The sequence below is a fragment of the Vicugna pacos genome, chromosome 24, assembly GCF_048564905.1.
Source record: "Vicugna pacos chromosome 24, VicPac4, whole genome shotgun sequence".
Classification (NCBI taxonomy): domain Eukaryota; kingdom Metazoa; phylum Chordata; class Mammalia; order Artiodactyla; family Camelidae; genus Vicugna; species Vicugna pacos.
In genome coordinates this window covers 25498110-25515496 of record NC_133010.1, presented here as the reverse complement: position 1 = coordinate 25515496, position 17387 = coordinate 25498110, and the positions used below count along the sequence as shown (strand labels likewise).

At 40.2% G+C, this 17387-nt stretch overlaps 1 protein-coding gene and 1 non-coding gene across 7 annotated transcripts in view; both read right to left on the bottom strand.

Moving 5' to 3' along the window:
• The window catches only part of PTPRM (protein tyrosine phosphatase receptor type M), a 643552-nt gene that overhangs the window by 266020 nt on the left and 360145 nt on the right, over positions 1-17387 (bottom strand). The gene's annotated exons all lie outside the window — the stretch shown is intronic.
• On the bottom strand, positions 15703-15776 carry TRNAT-AGU (transfer RNA threonine (anticodon AGU)). Its single transcript has one exon. It is a non-coding gene; the product is annotated as a tRNA-Thr (tRNA).

Sequence of the window (17387 nt, the reverse complement as noted above, 5' to 3'; positions counted from 1 at the left end):
CTAGCTGATACTCAGCAGATCAACGTTATTTAAAACATTTTTACCTGTTTAGAACCTCCGACTTTGGTGTTTACAACCTTTTGATGATCACACAGGTTTCTTTCTGAAGCTGCCCATGAATCTAGGAAAATGGCTTCACAAAAGACCACACTCAGCTACGCTAGAATTGCTGCTCTGGTCACTAGCCCCTCTTATCCGTGAGAGGTACCTTCCAAGGCCCCCAGTGGATGGCTGAAATCTGGGACAGTACTGAACCCTGCATGTTTTGCCCTATACAAACATACCTATGATAAAGTTTAATTTATAAACTGGGCACAGTTAAGAGACTAACAACAATAACTAATAATAATACAGAACAATTATAACAATATACTGTAACAGAAGTTATGTGAACACAGTTTCTTTCTGTCTCAAAATATCTGACTGTACAAATTTAATGCCTCTTCCATCTTAACCAAGCACTTCTCACACACTGTGGTCATAACTTATGCAATCTGAGGTGTGACAGCAAAACTAGCACTAATTTTTTTTTCCTTCTTCACAATCTTATGGACCGGAGATTCATTCTTACTGTAGATCTTAGCAGCCTCAGCATAAGATTTTTTTCCTTTCCTTATTAAGTCAAGGACTTCCACCTCTTCACTTAGAGGCAGCACCTTGAGACTTCTCTTTGGCATGACCAGATTACCAGTGTCCCTCCTCGTGCACTGTGGGACCACTATTAAGTAAAATACGGGCCACCTGAACACAGGCACTGCAACACCTGGACAGTCAATCTGGTAACTGCTACTAAGTGACTATGTGACTAATGGGCAGGACAGGCTGGAAGGTTCACGTTGCAGGTGGGAGGGAGCGGGGTGGTGCGAGATTTCATCCTTACTCAGAATGGTGCCCGATTTAAAACATGAATTGTTAATTTTGGGAACTTTCCATTGAATATTTTTGGACCAGGGTTGACCTCAGATAACTGAAACCGCGGATGGGGTAGGGGTTGGGGGACCACTGTATAATTATTCTTCTGCATTTTCATCAACAACTTGTTTTAAAAAGAGCTTTCTTCAATTTAAAATTGCATATGATGGACAAGTTTGTATTTAATGACCCAAGTTTTCCATCTTTCAAATCTTCTACAGATGCCTGGAAAATGAAAGGGTAAAAACTCAGTTCTAGAAGGACAGCAGGCTGCCAGCGGCCCCTGAGGAGCTTAATATTCGGACAGAAAGAAGGATTAGCATGGGAAGAAAGGAACCAGTTTATTTTATTTTAAAAAGGTAAAAAGAAAGAAAACAAAGTTCTAGCTTGAAATTATTTCTGTTTCCCCAAACAACAAACAACTTAGGGGAAAAAAACTTGCTCTTTTTGTAAAGGGTAGTTTCCATCTCTGCTGAATTATCCCCATACTTTGCTATCAAATTAGCACATGTTGGCATCAATTTTACCCTCAGAGTAGTTCCTGTGTAGAATTACCTCCATTTCCCATCTTCCTGACCTTGCAGTGTTGCTTTTCCAGTTAAGCCTAAGGTAATATATGAAAAAGCCCAATTTTCTCATTTACAAAATGAAAAACCCATGTGGACTTTGTGTGCGCGTGTCCCTGGAAGCCAGAACATCAACTGATTATTGACTGATGATGCACTGACTCACAGCATTTATCCCAACACTCCTGCGGCCCATCATCTGCTCTGTATGACTCCAAGAGTAGCCTAGGACTTATGAAGACCACCCCAAACTCCTTCAAGTGAACGCCTGTCTCCTGATTGCACAGCACCCCAGTGGAAAAAGCTCTAGACGTCTTCATCGCCACGGTCCACGAAGCTGAGGAGGGGTGGGATCACAAGTCCCCTGAGAACCCCATGTATTGACCTCACTAGTCCCACCTCCCTGGATTCTGATGCTCAGTTATCTGGGGGAGGGCAGACGGGGTCAGAAATCAGGGTAATGTGTAGTTTTATAAAGCTTCCCGGGGGAGCTGGCGCCCACCCTCTTCTGACCTAGTAAGGAATCCCTGAATTATGAACCTGCACAACTATTTTTTTTAATTGAAGTGCAGTCAGTTTACAATGTTGCATCAGTTTCTGGTGCACAGTATCACGTCTCAGGCATACATACACGTACATATGTTCGTTTTCAGATTCTTTTTCATTACAGGTTACTACAAGTTAGAATATAGTTCTCTGCTATATGGTAGAAACTTGCTGCTCACCCATTTTATATACAGTAGTGTGTATCTGCAAATCTTGAACCCCCCAGTTTATTCCTTCCCACCTCCTGCCCCCTCTGGTGACTGTAAGTACAAACATATAGTATTAATTTTTAACACCTGGAGAAGGTGTGCTGTGTTGTTCGGTGCTGTCGTTTCTTTTTTTCCTTTTTTTTTAACTTGCCATGTTTTCTACCTTTAATAAAAGAACAAGGGAACTATCACAAATAAGGATTTTTATTACAGCTAATTCCTCCCTCACCTTTTGAAAATAAATCACAGCTCACTGATCCATGCTTCTTTCATTTTTAATTGTTTACTTGCCACAGAAATGTGTTTTTCTAAAGTTACTAACAATACCATTTACCATCACACCAAAAAGAATAAAATACCTAGGAATAAACCTACTCAAGGAGGCAAAAGACCTGTACTCCAAAAACTGTAAGACACTGATGGAAGAAATTGAAGATGACATAAATAAATGAAAAGATACACCGTGTTCTTGGATTGGAAGAATCAGCATTGTTAAAAGTAGCCATACTACCTAAGGCAATATACAGATTCCATGCAATCCCTACCAAATTACCAATGACATTTTTCACAGAGCTGGAACAAAAAATGTCAAAATTTGTATGGAAACACAAAAGACTCCTGAATAGCCAAAACAAAAAGAAGAACAGAGCTGGGGGAACCATATTCCCTGACTTTATACTATAGTACAAAGCTACAATAAGCAGATCAGTATGACACCGGCACAAAAACAGACATATAGATGAATGGAACAGGATAGACAGTCCAGAAAGAAACCCACAAATTTATGGTCAATTAATCTGTGACAAAAGAGGCAAGAATATACAATGGAGAAAAGACAGTCTCTTCAGTAAGTGGTGCTGGGAAAACTGGACAGCTACCTGTAAAAGACTGAAATTAGAACATTCTCTAACACCATGTACAAAAATAAACTCAAAATGGATTAAAGACCTAAATGTAAGACCAGATACTATGAAACTCCTGGAGGAAAACATAGGCAGAACACTCTTAGACATAAATCACAGCAATGTATTTTTTGAACCAGCTCCTGGAGTAATGGACATAAAAGCAAAAATGAAGAAATGGGATCTAATTAAACTTAAAAGTTTTTGCAGAACTAAGGATATCATCAACAAAATGAAAAGACAATCTATGGAATGGGGGAAAATATTTGCAAATGATGCGACCAACAAGGGACTCATTTCTAAAATATACAAACAACCCATACACCTAAACATAGAAAAAAGCAACCCAATCAAAAAGTGGGCAGAAGACCTAAGTAGACGTCTCTCCAAAGAAGACACACAAATGGCCAATAAGCACATGCAAAGATGCTCAGCATCACTAATTATCAGAGAAATGCAAATCAAAACTACAATGATGTATCACCTCACAGCAGCCAGAATGGCCATCATTAAAAAGGCTACAAATGATAAATGCTGGAGAGGGTGTGGAGAAAAGGGAGCCCTCCTGTACTGCTGGTGGGAATACAAACTGGTGCAGCCACGATGGAGGAGAGTATGAAGTTTCCTTTAAAAACTGAAAATAGACTTACCATGTGATCTAGTAATCCCACTACTGGGCACATACTTGGAGAAAAATATAATTCAAAAAGACACATGCACTCCAATGTTCACAGCAGCACTATTCACAATAGCCAAGACATGGAAACAACCCAAATGCCCATCAACAGATGAAGGATAAAGAATTTGTGGTATATTTATACAATAGAATACTAGTCAGCCATAAAAAAGAATAAACTAATGCCATTTGCAGCAACATGGATGGACCTGGAAACTGTCATTCTAAGTGAAATAAGCCGGAAAGAGAAAGAAAAATGCCATCTGATATCATTGATATGTGGAATCTAAAAAAAAGGACACAAATGAACTACTTATTATTTATCATTTAGGTGACTGATTTCTTGAATATGTGTGAGTGTGTATGACCGTCCTTTATGATTGGATTACTGCATTCTGTCAATTCATATTTTGTGGTTGGCTTTATTCCTTTGATAACTATGTCAGTTTAAAAAGCTATAGCTCTAAACTGTTCTTAGAAACAATGAACAGTACACACATGTAAATTTAAGTAAATGTTTTTTTAAAAATTGCTAACAAGTAGGCTTCGTTGAATATTTCCCAGAACTGGCTTAAAAACTATGGAATATATTATATAATCTTAATAAGGCAGACCATTCATTGGCCATTTAGGGTTCAGTTTTGTTAAAAATACTCAGGATTCTTCCATGTTGAAAACTAATCAGACATTTTCATGAGGATCCACAAATAACAATTCTAATAAGTTACTGATGTGATAAATAGTAAAACATAATTTAGCTTTTTTCATCCTTTTTGAAGTTGAATTTCAGTTATCACTGGGGTAAAAACAAGCTGACAAGCCCACCACAGCAAAGTGACCAGGCGACGAGCTGCATGCTCCCTTCAAACCTCCCTGCAGGGGTCGGCGAGGGGCCTGGAGACAGTAAAGGCTAGGTTCACCCAGGGGCTCAAGTGGCTCCAGCTACGGGGTGAGGAGGCCCGGTGACCTGTGGGGGCAGACACGGGGGACCAGCCTGCAGGCAGCAGGATGAACTGGAGAGGGGAGGGCCTGGTGGGAAGGGAGCAAGACTGGGCTCTCCCAGGAAGACAGCCAGTCCGGCGCTACCAGGAAATGCCTTGGAAACACAAACCTCGAAATGCGGTCTCTTAGGTGGTCAGGGGCTGGGGCGCAGGGTGGGACCAGGGACCGGAAGAAGTCAGTCTGGCCAAGACCAGAAACAGGGGAGAAGAGCTCGGGCCGTCATGTACCTGGCTGTCTGCTGTCCGCGCTGCCCACAGGAGAGGAGCCAGCGTGGCCCTGAGGGCACACTGACGCTCACGGTTGGGGGAAGGATTTGGAGGCGATGTGACTTTCAAGCCACTAACAGATGGTGGTTCCAGGCAAGAGCATTTAAAAAGAAGAGAGGAAGAAAGGAAAAGACCGTATTAGCGGAACGTCATTTTACTTTTATTTTACATTTTCCTTTTACGCTTCTTGGAGGCATCTCCCCTCCCGTGTGAAGGTGACAGAAATAAGATACTAAAGGTTACAATTTGTAAGCCATTCATCCTTTGATATGTGCCATTTCCAACATATTACTTTACGACAGGTTTTACCTGAATTTTAAAAGAAGGTAGGTTTTCAGTTAAGTGAAGAATTTTCAACTCTGAACTAGAGCCAACTGGTATCTGGATTTTTATATTTGGTACCTACTTAATAGTTATACATTTCAGAAAATGCCACATTTAAATTCTAATGTATTTTAATAAGGAATGAAAGAAAATATCACCCAGTATATTTTTTTCCCTTAAATTACCCCTAGTGCTTGATTATTCCTCCACAATCAAACTCACGTCTTAAATATGAATGATAGAAAACACGACTACAGCCTGAATGTCTAACAGAGATTTTCGCTGCTTGTTTAAAATGACATGCCTAGCTATTCAGTAATCACTTTATAATAACCCCTTTCATTTCCAAATCTACTTAGCCATCAAGCAGCAGCGAGGAAAAAGCCGGCAGCAGTTTTTACAACTGCACATTAGTTTCACATTTCATGACAAGCTAATTCTAGAGAGTTCTAACGGGAGACAGGCCGGGGTCCTTGTGATTTTCTTCCCTTGGCGTGAAGAAAACGTGTGTCTAGCTGCTAAGTGAAAGATAAAAGACCACAGACATATATTTTTCATGTCAGTGACAATTTGCCCTAAGTGCACTCTAGGTGCCACGGCCGCACTTACATTAACAGAGGGTAACTAGGTTGACAGCTGCTCTCAACCCAAGCCGAAGAGTTGCAGGGGTTCAAAATCCCAGCCCCAACTGGACTTATTCATAGTGTGATGCTGGGGTCTTCCTAAGAGGTCCTGGGTTTAAAATTTGTCCAAACCACGCAGAATGTCAGCTTGTACACTTCATAAGGCAGAAAATATAACCACCCTATTCTCGGCATGACAAATATGCTTGACTATGTCACATTCGGTCACACGAGAGGCATTTCGATGCAGGCTAAATCCAGGTCACACCTTACGATGCCTCCAATTAAATTCAAAACCTCACCAAGTGTCTGACCAAACAGCTGAAAGAGTAAACTGATTTTCAAGACATTATTGAAGTCAAACCACAATGTGCAACGGAGCAATACTCTAAGCTCTAGGTTCAAGCTCTGAAGGTTGCCATGAAAATCACCTGGTAAGATGATAAACCACGGTACAAATCTCACATTTCAGCAGCTCCATCCTTGCCAGGAGACTGGAGGCACAGATGTTGTTTATAATGTTGAACGAGAATAAGCGGGCCGCGCTATTTCATACATCAGCCTGCAGGAGACGAGCGGGACGCACCCGCGCTCACGGAAGTCTACTGCTGCTGGCAGACTGCATTAACTCACAGTCATTACGCCCCGAAATGTCAGCTAAATGGACAGTTGAAGACAAGGCTTTCCTGAGCCAGAGCCCAGACTGCAGGGCCGTATAAATCTATGCTAAAGACACGTGACCAATGAACGCTACGTGGCTGAACAGCAGAGAGAATTTTTTTCCTAAACAGATACATTCTGATATGTGTAATCAGCCTGGGCTGGGGCACGCAGGATGTAATCAGCTTCGGCAAATTAACTCCCAAGCGCATGAACTGATAAATGAACAATATTCTCCACATCAGCTGGTGAAATGCACTTTGAACTGTTCTGTGCCTTAAAACCCAGAACGAACAGAAATAGCTCTCTTACAAAGCAATCATGCAGTGACTGTTTTAAACATCTGGCAACAAGACGGAATAGAGCGCAGAGGTGAAAACTGAAAAATTTGAGACTAAAAGGTGATGAAAAACAATATGTAAAAGAATATGTATATGTATAACTGAATCACCATGCTGCACACCAGAAGTTAACACAACACTGCAAACCAACTATATTTCAGTAAAAATTAATTTAAAAAGGTTAATGAATTAAAAGAACTTTACTTTTACTTTTTGGCTGAATCTTATTCTTTCTCTATTTTCCCATGAAAAACGACTCATATTACTGTACTCAAAAAGCCTGTGTTAGCATTTCTCCAATAAAGACAGATGAATGTCCAACAGGCACACGAAAAAATGCTTAATATCGCTAATTATCAGAGAAATGCAAATCAAAACTACCATGAGGTATCACCTCACACCAGTCTGAATGGCTGTCATTAAAAAGTCCACAAATAAATGCTGGAGAGGGTGTGGAGAAAAGGGAACCCTCTGACACTGCTGGTGGGAATGTAGTTTGGTGCAGCGACTGTGGAAAACAGTATGGAGAGTCTGCAAAAGACTAAAAACAGACTAACCACATGATCCAGCAATCCCACTCCTGGACATATATCCAGAGGGAACTCTAATTCAAAAAGATACATGCACCCCAGTGTTCACAGAAGCACTATTTACATTAGCCAAGACACAGAAGCAACCTAAATGTCCATCGACAGATGACTGGATAAAGAAGTTGTGGTATATTTACACACTATTCACCCCTAAAAAAGAATAAAATAATGCCATTTGCAGCAACATGGATAGACCTGGAGATTGTCATTCTAAATGAAGTAAGCCAGACAGAGAAAGAAAAATACACCATATGATATTACTTATATGTGAAATCAGAAAGAAAGACAACTGAACTTATTTACAACATAGAAACAAACTCATAGACATAGAAAACAAACTTACGGTTACCAAGGAGGAAACGGGTTGGAAGAGATAAATTGGGAGTTTGAGATTTGCAGATGCTAACTAATATATATAAAGTAGTCAACAAGTTTCTTCTGTATAGCACAGGGAACTATATTCAATATATTGTAGTAACCTATAATGAAAAAGACTATGAAAAAGACTGTGCATGTATATGTATGATTGAACTATTATGCTGTACACCAGAAATTGACACAACAGTGTAAACTGACTATATTTCAGTGGAAAAAAAAAGCCTGTGATTCTTGTCCTTTCAGTCCTACCACTACCAAAGGCCTTGAACTATGTCTTATCCCTTGAAATCCAAGCCAGCTTTTGGTTGACTTGCTACATAATTTTAAGAGTAGCACATACACGGCCCTCCCAATGAAACCTTGCACTTAATTGTGTCCAACCACAACACAGGAAGCTGGAGTAGCTGGCTCCGGACCTGGGGAGTCATCCAAGTACAAAGATAATTTTGAATGGGAACATTCTTTGGGTGGGGAGGAGAGTAAGAGTTAGGCTTGGCTGCCATTCACCCAAACACTGGGCACACATTCCGAGAAAGCACGCTGCCCAGGACCTGTCCTCTCTTCACGAGCTCAGACGCACTGCCCTGGGTTACTGCTGAAATCTAGAGGCTTGGGGGGGTTACCCATGAGGTTGAAACAAAGAAGTGATTTCAGTGGGTAGCAAAGACGCCGCATCACGACTCACTAGGGCTCTAAGGGCAACAGGAAGCTGCATGGAGTTGGGGAGACAGGAGAGAGGCATCGGGGCCTGGGGGAGCAGCTCAGGGTACACGAGCTGCTGTCTGGTAGCGAAGGGTACCTTCCACCCTGTGTGCATCCAACCATCAGCTTAGGCGGAAGTCATCTACCAAAGCTACCATTTTCTCCATCTCATAAAAAGTATTACTTCTTTGGAAAAGCTATGAATGAAAAAGATTAAAATTACTAACCCTAATGTTATATTAGCTTGTGTTACATCCAGTCTGGAATACATCCAAGAATTCTTTTCCTTCTAATAGAACCCTTCAGTTACCATTCCTAACCAGAGTCCAGGGACCCACAATGAAGGAAAGTCCTTTTCAATAGTCTCAGAGTCTCAAGAACTTCTCTGGCATTATCTCCATTGCCCATGACCTCTGAAAATCTTCTGTCCTGGGAAGGAATACATATGGAGCCAGCTATGGATCAGAATATCACATTTTAAATACAACACTAAAGATAATGGCTACAATTTTTGAATAGTTATCTTCTAAGCAGTATGCTAAGTGCATATAACTTTTTTTTGCAAAATTATTAATTAAATATAGAAGGGATTATTTAAAAATTACACTTAAAACTTTGTGGAAATGTAAGATTGAGATCACAACTCTTTTACTTCAAATAAGGAAGCAGAACTGAGCAAGCATCAAACTGCTGAGGAGAGAAATACAGTAATCTGTAAAAGTTCCCAGAACTTTCTATGAGGCTTCATTTCCTCATGGCTGGCTTGTATGCACACAGAATAATGTACAAGATTTAACAGGTATTTGCAACACTGACAACTGCGTTTTATTAACTCCCAAGGCTGGATTCCAGGCAATAAATCTGGTATGTTCTAATAACGGAGGTATTAAAAGTCTGCGACTTGCAGAATTATGAATTCGGTAATTACTTCTGAGTCACACGAAATCGTAAAATGTATCATGTTTTCTGTAACATAATCCTGGTAGAAAATAACTAAAAAAAAGGAGTTCCAGTTATTTATTACTATTAAGACCTTTTCAAGATGTGATAACGACATGGTTTACCGTGGATTATGTTTCTAAAACTACCTCCAGTAAATATCCCAACTCTGGCTAGGTATGTGACTTTAATCACTTAGGGAGGAAGACTTGCCTGATAAAAATCAGGAGGCTGACTAAGTGGCTACTGGAAATAGTACTAAATATCATGACAACATCATGATTAGAAATACGGCTACCTGCTAAAAACTGAAGAAGCCAACTGTAGAGGGGAAAGAAGAAACAGAAAGCTAGTGTATATTAAAAACAAACAAAAAAATTGTGCTGGGTCCCTCCCCACTCCTATCCATGCAGCTATTTCTTTTTCTGCTAAAACCAATGAAAATTTGATTAACATGGCAATTAAGCTTACTGCAAATTGCAGCGGTGTTTCCAGAGTCTGATGGCAGATACAGGGAGACACCCCTTCCTTTCTGTCCCACAGATTCACAAGAGCTCCTGGAGGGGAAACCTTCAGCCATTCGAGGGACAGGGACTGAGCATGCGTCATGAATTGTAAGAGTCTCAACATATACGAAGATCCAGGGAGCTCGGAGCCTATTACATCAGCACCAGTCCTACATAAATTGTTTCAGGACAGAGTTAGAACTTCAAAAGTGGAACCATGTTCTTGCAATGATGACATATAAGAGGGAGAAAAGAAACTTCCAAGTATTAACAGATAAATGTCAGTGACCTCCAGCTAATACAAAACAATGCCACTCTGGCCTCAGGACCACTGCAGATACTTTTAGAATGTGTAGGCTTCTCCACGTGGCCCCATCACTCTTCCAAACCTCCTTGTCCTTAGGTTAGAAGGGCCCTAGTACCCAATTCACACTCAGCTTTGAAAAAGCATGCCAGAATTATCTGAAGAAAATATAACCTACTGAAAGTTTTATAAGTCTGCACTGGACTGAGAAAAAAAGGGTTCAGAGAATTAGAACCTAAAAAAGATTTGTGAAGCTATTCTATTAAAGAAGGTATACTTACAGGGGTAGAGAATTCAGGCTGTTTTAGTCACATGTACATTTAGCTCATTTCTCAAAATGAGACATTCAATACCTCAAGGGAAATGAGTATTTTTCAAGAACTGCAGTTAACTAAATAGGCTTCTCACACTTAAGATTTTGAACCAGCAATAGAAAAATGGACAGTATGTTGCCTCAGTAATTAAACAGTAAAATCCTATCTGAAAAGGAAAGGGGAAATTTTCCAATACCTCAAGAAGCCATTATCTGAAGCACAGAATATTTTTTCTTGTAAGTACATTCTGAGAGCCCGATTAGTAAATTAATAACCATGTTAAGGAATTCACTTTCTGTTAAGTAGGTGAGATAGTGATGTGGTGATTCTAACTAATGGAGATATAAAGTGAGGGAGGGGGTACAAAGCGACTACGTGCCAAAACACAAACTCTCAAAAAGCCTTTACCTATGCCGAGAAGACGGCTCTAAAAATAGGACTTTCCTCCTTATTCTAGGTGTTTTATTCAACTTCGTCTTTCACTTGTCCAGCTCACTTAGCTGGCTGAGAGACTTGCTTCACGGAAGGTATGATTTTTTTTCATAGAATAGAGGAGTTCAGAATGCCAGTTCTGAGAAAGTTCCTTAAGCACAAACCCCAGGATTGATAAACACACAGTAAAGGGCAACCTTCCTCTGCACTGTCAAAGGACTTCATGGCAGACAGCAGGAGAGCTCTGTTTACATTATCAGTTGCAAATGTAACAATCCTTGAAATGGGACAGCACACATTCCATTTAGATATAAATGTAAAATGTGTATAAATCACATTAAATATGCACTCACGTGAGTCACCACAATGACTCCTGGGTTTTGCTGGAGCTCGGGGGACAGTGGAAGAAAGAAGCGAAGTCAGAGAACACCTAAGAGACACGCCTCGTTCTTCATCATGAACTGTCTTAAATCTAACCACAGTTAACAGTACATCTGAGAACTCATCTTTTCATTTGTGCATCTTTTCGGAGTGACCACACATGACATTCTGTCCACGGAAATTACTTGTGAGATGATGCACGCAGAACAAGAAAGTCCCTCAGGAACGGAACATTTTCCACCAACGATTTTAGCATCTTACGTGGTTCCTCCCCCCTTGAGGAATGTATATAACTAGAGACCCTGCATACAAAAGGAAGTCTTCCACTTACAGCCTAGTCCCAAGGAGTCAGCGTTAAAAAGGACTTCGGCACAATTTAATACAACTCCCCACCCGACAGAGAAATCCCCCTTAAAAATCTCTAGAAGGCAACAACACTAGTTTTTCCAACCATCAGCAGGATATGGACATTCAGCCTCAACTATCTTTTTTTTTTTGCTCTTTTTCAATAGTATCTGAATGATTTATTCAGTTTGGGCAGCATCTCACTGCCACTGAGACATGGATGCTTTTCAAAGATACCCATTAAGATACACATTGAGGTGTAAGAAATGCATCATGTCAAGAATCTAAAATCATTTAAAGTGGCTTGTTAATCATTTTCTCACCCACCTTGAATCTCAATTTCCTTCTGATGAGGTACTTTCTCCACGTCACTCTTTGCAGATTATTTTCTTGATACAGAAAATGTACCTGAGAGTTGAACTTTTTGTTCTCTTTTAGCTCAAATTTTATATCATTTACACCAAACAGATATGCATCTCATTTCTTCCCTTTTCTTACATAAACTTTCAAAAGTCCACTGTTCACTTTTCCTTTCCAAGTCTCCTCTCTGCCTTCCTTCCTTTCACTTACCGGGCTAGGATGTAGCCTAGGACAACACGTGAGAGGACAGAGGTTGGAACCAGAAAATCTTGCTCTGAAGCCAGGCATCCCTGGTTTCCGGCAGGATGAAGCCGGGCTTCAGGCAACTTCTCTGAACTCCAGTTTCCTTATTTCCAAATCGAGCTAATAATTCCTATGGGAGGGTTATTTTAAGGATTAAATGAGCTAAAGCAGTTACCACTCCCAGTGCAGTGGCCAGCATATAGAAAGCTATTTCTAGATATCTACAAGTGGATTTTTCCCTGTAAGATTTTTTATGTTGTTGTAACAATAGAAAGTCATCGTGCAAAATTCTGAAATACAGATTACCGTCAAAGAAAAGAAGAAGGGACGATAAGCCATCTAAAATCTTACTGCTCCCAGACACTGAACTTAACATTTAGGGGTATATTATCTATTCTTGTTCTACGTGTGTTTGTGTCTATAGAGGTAAAAAACTTGAATAATTCTAACTCATCTATTTATAGCCTACTTTTCTATACTAACAAATGAAGATTTTCTGTGTTACTGAATTCTTAAAAGACTATCCTTTCAAACAACTGCTCCGGGTTCTCCTGAATATGCATCCACATTTCCTTCAATTGACTCCCTATCGTTGGGTGTCGAGAGTATTTACAACTTTTAAAATACAAACTTTATTACAGTAAATATTCTTGAAGCCTTCTTTGCCACTATGCATGAATCTTTCTCCACTTAGTTTGTATTTCTAGGAATAGACATGTTAAGGTTAAGAATAGCAAATACCTAAGAATTTTACTGTGAATTGCCAAACTGCCCTCCAGAAAATGTTCCTTTTATACTCCCATTAACAATGTATCTTTTCTCTAATATTAGTTACTGGAGTGGATTGAATGTTGTCCCCTCTCCCTTACCCCCAAATACGTCCATGTCTGAGAATCTATGAATGTGACCTAATTTGGAAATGAGTCTTGGTGGATGTAATTAAGGATGTTGGATAAAATGACCATCCTGGGTTATGTGGGGAGGTCCCGAATCTAATGATCAATGCCCTTACAGAAGACACAGCGGAGATGCGACAGACAGAAGGTCAATCTTTAACGAGTTTTTTTGGATTAACAAAATCTTGGGGTTAATTTCACATGCCTAGAGTCCTCCCAATAAACTTTAAAGATACTTTGCAAGTGTCTGCACGTCCCTGAAAGTCACTGGGATCTGAGATGAAACTGTATTAAGTTTATAAGCTACTTTTGGGAGGACTGACGTCTTTAAAAGACGACTTCCTCCGCTTACTAGGGTATTTCTCGCTGGGTTCTGTCGTAGACATTGTACATTTTTCAGCCGTACTGTAAGTAGCATCTTCTTACTGACGTTTTGTAGAAAGGTATTCGGACAGCTAGAGATAGAATGAAAACAGCAAAAATACTAGCAAGCCCTTATCTGGTACCAATGACGCAGCAGGCACTGTTTCAAGGCTTCATATGTAGTAACTTGTTTACAGGGGAGGACATGGAGGCATGAACCCATGTAACCCAAGGTTACGTGACCAACCGGTGGGAGAGCCAGAATCTGAATTCGGCAGTGTGGCTGCAGAGTTACTGGTTTTTGTATATTTTACTCTGTAACTGTGTTTTACCAGACTCTCATAATACTTACAGTTGGTTTCCAGGGGCTGCTTCTCCATTTTCCATGAAAACAACACTTCACACTTTTTAAAAAGTAACTGACAATTTTACTCTCTTTTTTCAGTATTATATGTACTTCATTTTTTCCCCGCTCATTTATCGAACTGGTAAACAATCCCTAGTATTGAATAACTGTGGATCGTTTTTCGCTTTAGGACATGGACAGTTAAATTTAAGTGGTGAGTGTTCTGCATGCTAGAAAATGAGCCACTGGTCATTTCTCTTGTTCCTTGTCTCCTCTCGGCTCTCTCAGGCCTTAGTCATCCCTCACCAGCTCGAGAAGGAGGCCCAGCTTGACTCGCCTCGAAAAGACTGCTGATTTGCAACTTCCAAATCCAACCACTTCACTAGGTTACAACACTCCCCACTGGGCTGCTGGACATTGTCATCGTCCCTCTGACTTGCGGCAAGGCCACCCACGACCCCCTCATCTCCCTTTCTCTTCACGGTGTCTCTCTGTGAGACCACAGCTCCACGAACACGCCTCCACCTGAACTCTCCCCCATTGTCTTTCCAGGATGCGCCCACTTCAGATGGAACAAGAAGACACATTGCTCTGCCCTGACTTTTTGCAGAACTGGCTGGCCGTCCAGACCACTTTGTTTCTGGCATTTTCATTAATTCCACACACACTGCATCTGACAGAATTACCGCTGTGTTGGTTGACAGGGCCCTGTGGCCTCCGAACAGCAGACGCATGATGTTCCTATCAAACTTGACACCTGTTTTTCATTCGCTGGCATTGATTTTCCACCCGCTGGCCAACATACTTCATAGGGAAAACGTTAGCACTACCTGCAAAGTACTGACTGCAGCAACATGGAAAATCCGACCTTAGAACTTACAGCCTTAACCTCCAGCAGGTTACATCACTTACCCTCAAGTGGGTGCAGACTCAAGAGTGCGGTCAACGCGCACCAGCTAGAATGTTTATGACTGAACAGCCTCCACAGCTCACCAGTTAGGACGGAACTGGGAAGATGGAGCCTAAAACTTAGGAACTGCTTGACTCAGTTTCTCAAAGATCAGATGAAAAGGCCACCGTTTTCCAAGAAAAGAATCAAAGTACATACAAAGCACACAGTCTTGAAGAAAAAAACACAGATCCAAACTGGAAAATGCAAGTATTCAATACTGTAATTTAGGAACGGAAGGGCAATTTGCAGGTAATTTATTCTAACGTTAAGAGTAAAAAGTCTTGTCTTTTGCAAAGTGTTATGACAGAATTTATCCTTTTATATATAAACATATGGAGTCTTACTAGATTTAATTCTCATTCATCATTCAACAATCATACACTGAGGAACTACTATGTGCCAGTGACTGCACTGAGATCTTGAGAGCTTCATGTGAATCATCTCACGTTGTCTTCACATTATTCTGTACTTTTTAAAAACTGTATTCTTTATTGAGTGTAACTGATTTACAACGTTAGTTTCAGGTGTACAGCAAAGCAATTCTGTTATACATATACATACATATATATTTTTAGATTCTTTTCCATTATATGTTATTATATTGAATATAGTTCCCTGTGTTAGTGGTGGTACTGGGGATTGAACCCAGGACCTCGTGCACACTAAGCACTCACTCTACCACTGAGCTACACCCCACCCCCACAATTCCCTTGTTTTTAATTTGCGATTTTTTAAAAATACAGGGATTTGTCCTTGGATCTAGTCAATTGTTCTCTTAAAACTGTAGTAAACCTGTCACTTTGCACATGGTCCTACTTCACAGAGTCTTCCATACTAATCCAGAAATTATGTTTCTCATTTAAAATCAAACTTTCACAGGTTAAGGTCCTTTCTGTTTTATGTTGCTTTGCTTTTTAAAAAAAATTTTTTTTGCTATGTGGGAAGTCTCTAATGTATAATAAACAAATGTGTTTATATATGTATATATTTGGCTTCGAAATATGTTAGCAGAAATGTGCTGGATCTGAATAAACAGAATTTCAAAGCGACTTACAAAGGTTATCACCTCACGAGTGTGCATATCTCCATACAAGACATATTCCGGAGGCATGTGAAGTCCTAAGAACTCTCATGTGCCAGACCTGTCGGGCTTCCATCTTCTGCAGGGATACATTTCTCATTCCAGAATATCAGAAACTAGTTACCAGGCTAGCTCTCTAAGCAAAAACTGAATGTAACTAGAAACACGGAGTAACTGTCTGTCTAACTTACTTATATTAAGATAATAAAAATATTGAACTATATGTCACTCAAATTCTGAAAGACAAATCCTTAACAGCATAGATCAAGAGTTAATCAAATTTAATGATATTTTATGGTGTTCTGCTAGACGTAGATTTTGGTTTTTGATGAAGAATTGGGTATTATCAAAGTCAGGCAAAGGCTACTTGTTTCATAGACATAACACAGAAGAATATAAGTCAGTACCAGTGACTATCTATTTGTGCACTAATAAGTATCAATAATTGGGGGCATTTGGTATCTATTTTTCGAAAAGATTCTCTGACAGGGGAAATAGTTTGTTTATATCACTAGCCTCAGTGGCTTATAACACAAGACACTCAGCCAAGACCATGTAAGTCATGTTTTTAAATGACATACTTTGATTTTCAGTATACCACAATTTAGAACTATGACAACTGAAATACCGGTTAAAGAATACTGCAAGCATTAGGAAGTTAGCACGGAATTAAGTAAACATAACTACCATTACTGCTCCCTTTACTTCTCCTGAGATTCTCAAAACTGTGCGTGATGTGGGATCCTCATTTTTTCGTACTTGGTATATTCTTTTATCTATCACAATACAATACTCACGAGTATTATTCCAATTCTTACATACTATCCAACTTGGAGTTCGGCCACACATCTAGCATCAGGAGAGGATTCCAGGCCTGGGTGTGTCTAAGAGGCAGGGAAGATGCTGGTGTCTGATACCGTCTGCTTTCCCGTCTCTAAGTCTTTCTCCCCATTCCCAGACTGCACCAACCATCCAGGAGGCAAAAACATCTCATGAACTGGTACCCGGGGTGAGCTGAGATACCTAGCCTCTGTCACGCCAAAGAAATTGTTTTCACTCTGAACTTTATCCCAAGGCACCTGCCTCTGTCTCTAGCAATTTCTCTAAGGATTTCTGAGTAGGTGGGAATAGATTTTCTCTTTCTTTGGGCTCTGAGCTCTGGGTCAGTTTCTCCTGCTGATGAATCCTGGGACAGTTTCCATGTGCACAAGGGCTTGGAAACATTCCT